The sequence below is a fragment of the Echinops telfairi genome, unplaced genomic scaffold (genome assembly GCF_000313985.2).
Source record: "Echinops telfairi isolate 266 unplaced genomic scaffold, ASM31398v2 ScPeMD7_5927;HRSCAF=6808, whole genome shotgun sequence".
In the NCBI taxonomy this organism is placed as follows: Eukaryota; Metazoa; Chordata; class Mammalia; order Afrosoricida; family Tenrecidae; genus Echinops; species Echinops telfairi.
The window spans coordinates 71746-83897 of NW_022109827.1; positions in this window are offsets into that span (position 1 = coordinate 71746).

Here is a 12152-nt window from a genome sequence, read left to right on the forward strand (position 1 = left end):
CATGAATAAATGGTATTGAGTAGGGTGATATAATGGTTAAGTTCTCAGCTACTAACTCAAAGTTCAGTGGGTCAAACCCACCAATGTCTTTAATTATTACAGCTAGGAAAATAATATGGGGTAGTTCAACCTCATAGGATTGCTATGTGTCATAATCTGATAACACACCACAATGATATAAAAGTATAAATTTCCATCAAATGATGTCCTGGTGTATTAGATTTTTTTTTTCACTGACAGAATACACATAACCTAGACAGGCTAAGTAAGCTAGGATTGTGTACACACACACATACACACACACACATACACACACATACATATTTAGATGTATATTTGCCCCTGAAGGAATAGAAACCTGAGCAAAATTATGAAATCTTTTGTTCTTCTATGCAAACCAATCATATTGAACATTTAAAAATATGCAAACGCAATTCCAGTCTCCTTATTTGAAACCTCAGTCTTAGATATACAGAGCTTAAGAACAAATTGGTCTCGCACAGGTAGGACCATAGGGCTGGCCCCACCACAGGACACAGCATCCCTTACTGAACCAGGACGCTGCAGGGGACAGCACTGGAAACACAGTGCAGGAATAGTGCGTAGTCTGGCCCCATCTTGCTGGGGTGAGGCACTGAGGGCATGCAGCAGAGCAGCAGGGGGAGCAGAGCGATGAAACCCCCGGGGAATACCAAATATAGACTTTGGAGACAGAGTGTGGCACCTCATCAGACTCTACTGGAAAACACTAATAAAGGCAACAAACAGACCTGGAACTATTTATAGGCATTTCCATTTTTGTCAGTGGCTTTCTTTTTGTTATTGTTATTTTGTTCTTGCTTTTTGTTGTTGTTGTTATTGTTTTGTTGGTTTTGTCTTCCTTTGTTGATTTATTTGGCTTTGCCTGTTTTTTTTGCATCTTTAATGAATCTGCATGTCTATCTAGATAAGATAGGCAGGATAAATAATTCAGAGATGAAAAGAATGGGACCAATGGTTCTGGGGGGACACGGGAGAAGGAGAGGTGGGAGAAAGGAAGGTGATGGGGACCAACCCATGGATAAGGGAACAACAAATGAACTAAAATCAATGGAAGGAGTGCCGGAGGATGCCTACTGGGGCTTAATCCAGGGTAATGTAGCAGTGAGGAATTACTGAACCCGAATGAAGGTCGAACATAATGGTGGAACAAGAGGAAAGAACCAGGAGGCAAAGGTCATTTTCAGAGGCCTAAATACAGGCATGTACATATGTAAATATATATAATGAGAGGGGAATAGAACTATGTACTCATATCTATATGTTAAGAATTAAGGTTGCAGGTGGACATTGGGCCTCGACTAAAGTACTCCCTTAACACAAGAACACTTTGTTCTAACAATCTAGCATTCTGTGATGCTCACCTTCCTGACATGATCACTGAAGACAAAATGGGTGCTTAAGCAAATGTAGTGAAGAAAGCTGATGGTGCCCAGCTATCAAAATATATAACATCAGGGGTCTTAAAGGCTTGAAGATAAACAAGCAGCCATCTAGTTCAGAAGCAACAAAGTTCACATGGAAGAAGCACACCAGTCTGTGTGATCATGAGGTGTTGATGGGATCAGGTATCAGGCATCTTAGACCCAGAATAAAACCACACCCAAGGTGAATGGGGTGCAGTGGGGAGGGGGTGGAATGGAGTGGAGACCCAGTATCCATCTGTAGACAACTTGGCATCCCCTCACAGAGGGGTCACAGGGAAGAGATGAGCCAGTTAGGGTGCAGTATAGCACTGATGAAACACACAACTTTCCTCTAACTCTTTGGTGCTTCCTTCCCTCCACTATCATGACTTCAATTCTACCTTACAAATCAGATTAGATCAGAGCATGCACACTGCTACAGATAAGAGCCTGCAACACAGGGAATCCAGGATAGATAAACCCCTCAGGGCCAACAAGGAGAGTAGAGATACCAGAAGGATTAGGGGTGGGTGGGAGAGAAAGGGGGACTCAATCACAAGGATCAACTAGAACCCCCTCCCAGGGGGACAAATAACCAAAAAGTGGGTGAGGGGTGATGGAGGACATTGTAAGATATGGAAAAAATAATCTATAACTTATCAAGGGTTCGTGAGGGAGGGTAGGTGAGGGAGGGAGGGGGAAGAAACAGGGAGCTGATATCAGGGGCTCAAGTGGGAAGAGAATGCTTTGAAAATGATGATGGCATCATATGTGCAAATATGCTTGACACACTGGAGGAATGTATGGGTTGTGATAAGAGATGTAAGAGCCCCCAATAAAGGTATTTAAAAGGGGGGGGGTTGATATCAAACAGTTCAAGAGAAAATGTATTAAAAATTTATTAAAAAATCAAGTAATTGTGCTTGATCTAATGGAACTATGGATTGCAATGATATTTGTTAAGAGGTCCTTATAGAATAAAATAGAATGTTTTTTAAAAGGTGAAAAAAAAAAGAACAAAGTGGTCTCATGAAAGTGTATTGAAGCTGAGTTTAATGGCAAGGCAGGGTGACCTGTCACTAAGGGTAGATAAATGGCAAAACTTTGTTGAATTAAATCAACACTAATAATGTAGGTCAAGCCATTTAACCAACAATAAAGTGCTCAAGATGTGTGAGAAGTAAAATTGTATGTAATATATGAAAAATCTTACAAGAAATTTTTTCACCACACACACGGGCCCCTCAAAAACTTCATGGAAAGGGAAATGGAAAGATATAGAATTTCTCCACAAAATTTTTGGTGCCCCTCTTACACACATTTAAAAGTCTGGACCTTCATGAAGTTCTTAGAATAGGTTTTAAGTATTCCTAAAATAAGATTATGCCATACACATAGCCTTTACCTTAATGACTTATTTTTATTCCATTTTACCTCTCCTTCTTAGAATAATTTATTCTGTGGGATTTAAGGCTGATATAATAACTTTCCTACTTACTCTGATAAATCTTTCAACTGTAAATCATTCTCTGATGAGGTATTCCTTTTTCATCCCTAGCGTAACAAGAAGGAAGATTTCAGTTACAAGAAACAGAAATTTCTGGTTTAACCAGATTAAGCCATTTGACGTATTGTTTCTACATGAGAAATGTTGGAGTACAGACATTTCAGGGTTGCTAAATTCACAATCTCAACCATATCATAAAAGATTAATGGTATTTCTTTTTTTCCATATCACAGTTTTTAGGATATGGGTCTGTCCTCCCACTGACTATCTGATAACTAGACACGGTAATATTCAGTAAAAAAATATTGTCTTTTATTGTGTTCCATTTTTAAATGTGAAAAAAATTTTGCCTAAGGCCCCTCCTCCAGAAGACTTTCTTGATTGCCCACTGAGCAGCTATACATCACATCTTTTACTAAAGTATGAGCTGGTAATTATCATGATGGGATTTATTAAGCACATAGTCAAGGAAAAAAAGTTAAATCACCTAGATCTCACTGCCCCCTCCAATAAAAAGGTGTTCTGTTAGAAGAAGGAGAGGGAGAAGGTTAGGAGTTACTATTAGGTAATCCAACAATGACCTAAATTACCCACAAATTAAGATTCAGCAACTTGCCACCAATGAATGATATCCCATTCATTAGCAAGAGTTACTTTAGAAGCATAAAGGTACATCAATGCACTCAATCAAGCATTGTAGCCACTGGTCAGATGGTAAATGACCAAGCAGCGCTTCTTTCTGTTAAACGCAGGACCATGTGGGTCAAACCAACCTGATGGGATATAATGACAGAAACAAGCTAACCTTCAGGAAAGTGATACTGTTACAGAATTCTATCACTGTACACAGCTCCATATGGGAGGGACATACAAGGGGCCATCAAAAAGCTTGTGAAAATTTATATTACCTTTTAATTCCATTTTTCCATAAAGTTTTTTAATCTCCCTCATACAAGGGTAAGTAAAAAAGTATTGCTACAAAATCATAGATATCTTTGTTAAAGACAAATATCTAAATATGAAGCTATTGTTTCTCACAATATCATCTATTTAGTTGTGTACACTCCTGAAGGCAGTGTTGCCCTCTAACTTTTCCAAAAAGGATTACAATGCTTTTCAATTGATACCACATGAAATGGTACTTTTGACATTCCTAAAGGGCTCAGATTATGTTTCTTTCAAATGTTCTTTGAATTTGGGGAACAGAAATAAGTCTGAAGTGGCAAGATCACAGTTCTCAGTGGATGGGGTAAAGTTGCTCAATGAAAAGTTCATTGCTGGAAACAAGGAAAGCCAGGACAGATAAAGCCCTCAGGCCCAATAAGGAGAGTAGTGATACCAGGAAGGTAAAGGTTAAGGTGGTAGAGAAAGGGGGAACCAATCACAAGCATCTACATATAACCCCCTCCTTGGGGGACGGACAACAGAAAAGTGGGTGAAGAGAGACATCAGACAGTGTAAGACATGAAAAAATAATAATTTATAAATTATCAAAGGTTCATGAGGGAGGGGAAAAATGATTATATGAATGTGTTCATTTTGTGAGGATTTTTTGAGCTGTATGGATTTACTTATAAATTGTTCTGTATTGAATTATAACATATATTTTAATATACATTTTACTTTGTTGTCATTAGTTGTGCTGTTGTGTTGGATTGACTTTGACTCACAGCAACCCTGTCTTTAATAGAGCACAATATTGCCTGTTCCTGCATCACCTTCACAATTTTTTGCCTCTTTGAGCCCATCGTTACAGCCACTGTGTCAATCCATTTTTCCATTGTTTTAATGTTCTGTTTTTTCCCCACTGACCCTCTACTTTACCAAGCATGATATCCTTTTACAGGAATTGCTGTCCACTGACAACATGTCCAAAGTACATTAGATAAAGCCTAGCCTCCACCCCACCCCCCTTCCTTCTAAGAAGTTTACTTGTTGTACTTCCTCTAAAACAGGTATTCTTCCTTCTGGAAGTACATGGTATACTTATATATTCTTTACCAAAACCACAATTCAAATGCATCAGTTCTTTGGTCTTTCACATGTGCATGATGCAATTGGAAATACCATAGCTTTAGTCAGTAGGACATGGCCATCAGAGTACCATCTTGGCTCTTCAGCGCTTTAAAGAGGTCTTTTCCAGGAAATTTACCCAATGCAATCCATCTTTTCTTTTCTTTTTTTGACTGCTGCTTCCAAGGGCATTGATGACACACATTTTGGTGCCTCAAATGTTAGACTTGTTTCTGGCTATATTTGACCTGCTGATTCCAAAATTGGAACCAGTTTTCCCCTATCAACTCTAGTTTTTGAGATATAGAACATAGCCATAGACCAGTCTTCATTCTGCTGTCCCAGGAAATATTAGGCTATCTTGATGAGCTATTAGCTAGCCTGAGCCACAAAGTACACACTGGACTTATTTAAAGTAGTTTGTGCTGTACTAACTATTTAGATCAAGTTATATTTCATACGGTGTCCTTTGATCCAAAGATATATTTGAACAGTGCAAATTACATGACCCTGGAATTTTCCCTAAGTATCACATTTCCTTTATTCAGAATTGAAAAGCACATAATTCCAATTTTTTACCTTAAAAAGGGGCAGAAATGAGTTCTGTACCATAAATAAGGAGCCCTGATAGCATAGTGGTTTATGTAGTTGGTTGCTAACCAAAAGGTCATCTATTTGAGCCCAGCAGCCACTTTGCCAAAGAACGCTGAGACTTTCTTCTCCCATAAAAATTCACAGCCTCAGAGACACCCTACAGAAGCTGTATAGGATCTCTGTGAGTCATCATTAACTGGCTGGTAGTGAGTTTGGTACAATCTATAGAGATTCAAATGTTCTGAAACCCAAAACAGCTCAGACAGAGTTCAAACTTCTTCATTAAATTAAAATTAAAGGTTGTGAGATTGTGCAACCATCACCTGTACACAAAAATGCTTAAAAGGAAAGTTTGAATTTTTCTTATAAAGGAGTTTGGAGTTAATACCACCCTGGAAACATTGGCATGAATTATCCGCTGACTTCTACATATTATACTGTGTTCTGAAATGTCTACTGCATAATTTGAAGAAAATTTAGAGCTATAAAATATTTATGAAAACTGCTCTGAGGTCTTACATTTTTGAACTCTAAATTGCCCTTACACCTTCTATGCATGTGCTTTTTCAATTTTTTTTTTTTACTTTCCAGTCTTCTAAAGGTGCGTTCTGGCTTTGCAGTATCCAACTTGCAGTCTCTGTATATATTGAGCAGTCTCTGATATCAGAAAGAAAGACCCTCCATTATCTAATTGATCATAACTCACAGTGCTGATATAGGGCAGAGAAAAACTGCCTCTTTGAGTTTCCAAACCTTTAAGTCTTTTAAAGGGTGCAGAGGGACTGGTGGGTTGGAACCACTGACCTTATGATTGAGGCTCAGCGTGTAACCAAGTAGCGACCATGGATCCACAGCTTCCCCTGGAAATCTTTTAATACTAATACTTTTTCAAATGTCTGTTATCTTCTTTTATCCTGTAACTTGGGGGTCTGGATTCTTCTCAAATTTCAAATGAGGATGGCATAAGTTAAATTAAAATGCAGTGAGACACACCATAGCTAAGAAACTAACACAGGTGCAGTCTGTCCACTGCAATTTCCTGAATCATCTAATTGAATTGGTTTCCCCAAATGATCATTTCTATCTCCTTAACTCACTGAAAGATCCTACCTTTCATTGATTTTCCTTCCGCTGTTGCAGTGGAAACCACCTCTAGGTAGAATTTTGGGCACGCTTTCTTTCCTGCTCACTTCCCTTGATCATTGTTTGCATGTCAATCACCAAGTCTCTGACATTTCTTCCCTAATTTGTCTGTGTTTCCATTGTTACGGAAAGTAACTGATGCTCTCTTCTTCCTTCACTTGCACTTTATAAAACAACAGTTTAAAATGCAATACCTTAAATATGTTCTTTAAAAATCCTTAGTTCTATTGGCTTTGAAATATCATCCTAAAATTCAAAGGTACATTCAGTTGGGGGGTGGGGACAGCACAGCGGAGAAGGTCATTGCCTTGATTACTTGATCTCACACATTCCTTGACATCCACTACCTGCTAGTGGGAAAAGTGAAAACTGACCAGATATAATTAAAACAACTTCATTTGATGGTAAGATATGAAGGGCAAATAATGAATTGATTTAAAGTTGGTCACAACAATCTCTTTGCTCTTAAATAGCCTCCTCTAACTTCATTTCCTCAAATTATTATCTGAGTCCAGGCAAACATTTTAATGAAGACAACGATCTCTGGTCCACATGCTATCTTCCACTGAAACTTCCCCATTCACCGCTCATCACCAGGCACTCTAAGTAACAACTGAAGGATGACCTGTCTGAGCTTTTCCGTGATGCTGAAGTAACAGCTGCTGCTGGTACCTCTGCCCTCAAAGAAATTGCTCAGCACAAATTTGCTCGTCCTTTTCACACCAATGTGCATTCCATTTTCAAACTTCTTTATAATAAGCAACCACGGTCATCCTTTGTCTTTAGAGAAAATCTATCAAGATTATCCCTTTGGAATGAAAAAGGCCGTTAGCCAAAATTTTCTGAGCTGACATCTCTTCCTTGAATTGAACTGGCTGATCAGAAACCTTGGGAAGCCAGTATTTGATTTGGACCTTTATTTTTAATTTTTATGACCCCTTAATGAAACTAAAACAAGGGTGTTACTGGAGAGCTTCTCTGCGGTCATGCAATGATCACAAAAATATGTTTAGCCATGTTTCATTTGGAATAAATCCACGTCTGTATACATTGAAACCCTAGTAGCAGTACTTTTTATTCAGCATTGTAGTGTTTTTTTTATTTATGCTATGTCTTATTGCAAATACATTATTCTGGGATGGGAATACACCAGTTCTATATATTTTTAATGTATATTGAAGCTTCCCAAATTTAATAAACACTCATGTTCTTGAATAAATCTTGGTTTTATGACTAAGCTCTTGTAATGAATTGTAAACGTCAGCTTAAATGTCACTGAGGGAAACAGATCTCTTTGTTCTGTACCCGCCCTCCCCTGCACATAAATGCCACTCAGTGAACAGAAATGGCAGTCATTCGGAACCTATGGACAAGGGAACGTCAATGACAACGAAAATTGATTTAATATTTGAAAATACTTTACCTTTTACCATCTCTATAGTAAATCTTTGCATGTGAAGCTAGACTTCCATCACATCCCACTAATAGTCACATGGCCTAGTTCTAATAATCTACCACCAGCAGTTGCTGTCAATCAATTCCAACTCACGGCAACCTCATGCATGTTGGAATAAAACTGTGCTCCACATGGTTTTCCATGGTTGGATTTTAAAAAGTAAATCATCAGAACCTTTCTTCTGAGGCATTCATGAGTGGATTTGAACCCCCAGCCTTGTGAGGAGCCGCCACATGTTCACGACACCCAGAAATTGCAGTTAAAAGGTTGTTGTTGTGTGCTATCAGGCAAATTTCAGGGTGCAGTCACTCAAACAGAACAAGGGAATACTGCATGGTTTAAAATTAGGAAAAGTGTGTGTCAGGGTTGTATCCTCTCACCATACTTAATCTGTAGGCGAAGAAAATGATACAGGAAGCTGGACTATATGAAGAAGTGTGTAGCATCAGGCTCAAATGGATGATCATTAGCCACCTGCAATATGCAGATGACACAAGCTTGCTTGGTGAAAACAAGAAGAAGAACGTGAAGCGCTTGCTGATGTAAAGCAAAGACTGCAGCCTTCACTATGGATGCTAACTCAAACTAAAGAAAACCAAACTCCTCACAACTAGACCAATAGGTAACATCATGATAACTAAAGCAAAGATAAAAACTCTCAAAGATTTCATTTTGTTTGGACCCACAATCAACATCCATGGCAGTGGCAGTCAAGAAAGCAAATGATGTATTGCATTGGTCAAAACTGCTGCACAGCATCTCTTTAAAACATTGGAGAGAAGGAATGCTATGTGAAGACAAAGGTGCACCACCCAACCCGTGGTATTTGCATTCACCTCATATGCTTGTGAAAGCTAACTAACGAATAAGGGAGGTCAACGAAGAATTGATGCATTTGAACTCTAGTGAGGACTCTGGACTGCCAGAAGGGCAAGTCTGTCTTGGAAGAAGTACAACAGAATACTCCTTAGGAAGGAGCATGGTAATCATTCGTCTCACTTCAGACATGTAATTAGGAGGCACGTGGAGAAGGACAGAGTAGAAGGTAGTGAAAAGGAGAAAGCCCTTCAATGAGCTAGATTGGCACAGTGACTGCAACAGTACTCTCAAACCGAACGACAGTGGTGCAGATAGCACAGGACGGGACAGTACGCATTTTGTTCTGATGTACACGATCACTCTGAGTTGAAACCAACTCAATAACACCCAACATCGTCAACATCAGAGTGGACTATAAGTGGAGACTTCAAATAAAACCCAGCACATAGCAAGCCCTCAATAAATGTTAGCTCTTTTCAAGGACCCACTCTATCCTACCTGAAGCCCTGGAGGCCAGGGGAATTTTGGATTTTGGCGAATTTCACACGTGATACAATACAGGGCATCGCCTCAGTGGTGTCTGAGAAAGTATTTCATGGCAAACATTAATGTTTCTATTGGAAAACCTTGAATGAGGCAAATAAAAGCTAAAAACACTCCACTCTGATGCTAATTCATATGGGCCGAGTGGAGAATGATGATGGCAACAAATGTACAAATGTGCTTGACACAATGGATGTGTGTATGGATTGTGATGAGTTTTTCGAGCTCCCAATAAAATGATTTTTTTTTAAATCAGGAAAGATGTGCATCAGCATTGTCTCCTCTCATCATTTTCATTCAATCTATACACTGAGGAAATAATCTGAGAGGAAATAATCATGATCGTGGTGTTACATAATCCAGTGTCAACTTGTGGAGAGGTGGAGTCTAGCCTGTTAGTCAGGTTACAGCCTGATGATCTCATTTGCAGACGCCACGGAGATAAATAGCTCACTGGAGGCAGGATACAGATTCACTCCCTATGCGACATTCCTGCAGACAAGACAAGGAACTATGCTAGAGCCCCAGAGCTGAGGGAATTACATGGAGACCCCTGCCAGTGCTGAGATGCTTCCATTGCCACTAGATCCACAAGACTTTCCACCCACTGGCCTGTGATCTTCCTGCATTCGGTGTCATTGCATGTGTTGCATGAGTTTGAAGAGGTATTTATAGATTGATATTGGACATATGGGCTAATATCAAACTTATGGACTTGATCTGCACTGGGCTGGGATGTTTTCTCAATATTCAATTGCTCTTGTATATAAAGCTCATTCTTATACACATATGAGTGTCTATGAATTTGTTTCTCTAGTCTACCTAGACTAACACAATGATAAACAGAGGATATAATGAAGTTGTCAAGGGTTTCATTTTAGGTGGATCCACAGTCCATGCCCATGGAAGCAGCAGTCAAAAAATCAATGTATTGCATTGGAAAAATCTGATAAAATTGAAACATCTTTAAAATGTTAATGAGCCCTACAGGACCAGTGGTGTGAGTGGCAAAACAGGGAGGGTAAAGGGAGAATGGGTAGGAAAGAGGGAACCGATTACAAGGAACTATATGTGGCCTCCTCCCTGGGGGGCGGACAACAGAAAAGTGGGTGAAGGGAGACGTCGGACAGGGCAAGATATGACAAAATACCAATTTATAAACTATCAAGGGCTCATGAGGAAGGGAGGAGCAGGGAGGGAGGGGAAAATGAGGACCTAATGCCGGGGGGCTTAAGTGGAGAGGAAATGTTTTGAGAATGATGAGGGCAATGAATGTACCAATGCGCTTTACACAATTGATGTGCGTATGGATTGTGATAAGAGTTGTATGAGCCCCTAATAAAATGATTTTTTTTTTAAAGATGTGACTATGAAAATGAAGTAGCATATGACCCAAGCCATGGTATTTTCAAACACCTCATATACTTATGAAAGCTGGACAATAAATAAAGATTGTTGATGCCTTGAATTATGGTGTTGGCCAAGAATATTGAATTGCCATGGACTGCCAAAGAAACAAATCTACTGGGGAGAAGTAAGCAAGAAAGAATGCTACTTAGAAGTGAGGATGGTGGGTCTTTGTCTCCCATATGTTGGGCACATTACCAGTAGGGATCAGTCTCTGAGGAAGGACATGGTGCCTAGCAAAGTACACGGTCAATGAAAAGGAGGTTAACCATCAATGGGATGGATTGACTTAGTGTTGGGCTCAAACATAACAATGTGAGGATAGCTCAGTACCCGATAGTGTTTTGTTCTGTTTTACACGGGGTCACTATTAGAATCAATTGGATGGCACCGCAAAACAACAACGAGTGCTAGGTAGGAGACGGCCTGCTAACCGAAAGATTGGCTCAAATCCACTGGGTTCTCTGTGGGAGAAACGTGTGGCAGCTTTCTTCTCTGAACATTTATTGCCTTTGAAACCCTACAGAGTAGTTTTTGGCCCCATGGAGTGCCTCTGAGTCAGAATCAACTTCCCCAGCAGTGGGTAATGAATGTTATCAGATTTCATATAAAGGGGGGATTTATTTACAACTCCATCCTCTGATGAAGCAGTATAACACTGGTCACTCCATGAGAACAGGGTTTATAACAACCCTTCTGAATGGCAAGGCTGCAGGATTCCCCATTCATGTCTCCTCCAGCAATATCCAAATATAATCTATCTTGTTCTCCACCCAAAACTGAGTTGTGTACTCCCTACTGCCCATCACCCTCCTTCGCCAGACTAGAGCCTCCTTTAAAAGCAGAGAGCAGGACTAATTCCTCCTTCTACCCAGCCCCAGACCAAAAGGTTTCACCAGTGACTTCTTACTATGCTTTTGATGAAAAAGAAACTAAAACTGTATCTCAAGGGAAATCCCAGACTGGCATTTCAACCTCCACTGAATTCTTATTTTACACACAGTGAGGCTGAAAAATCAGGTATCATCCTCACCATTACCAGAAACTGGAAATCTATGGATTCTCATCAAACAATTAACAGAAAAATGTAAACATTGCAATAAATGTTTCCCCAGGCAAAAAACCCCGAAAAACCACTTCATTATTCTTCCCATACTTCCTCTGAAATGGTTTTTCCTTATTCCCTATATGTGTGAGACTTAGAGGTACAGAACTCTGTGATAAA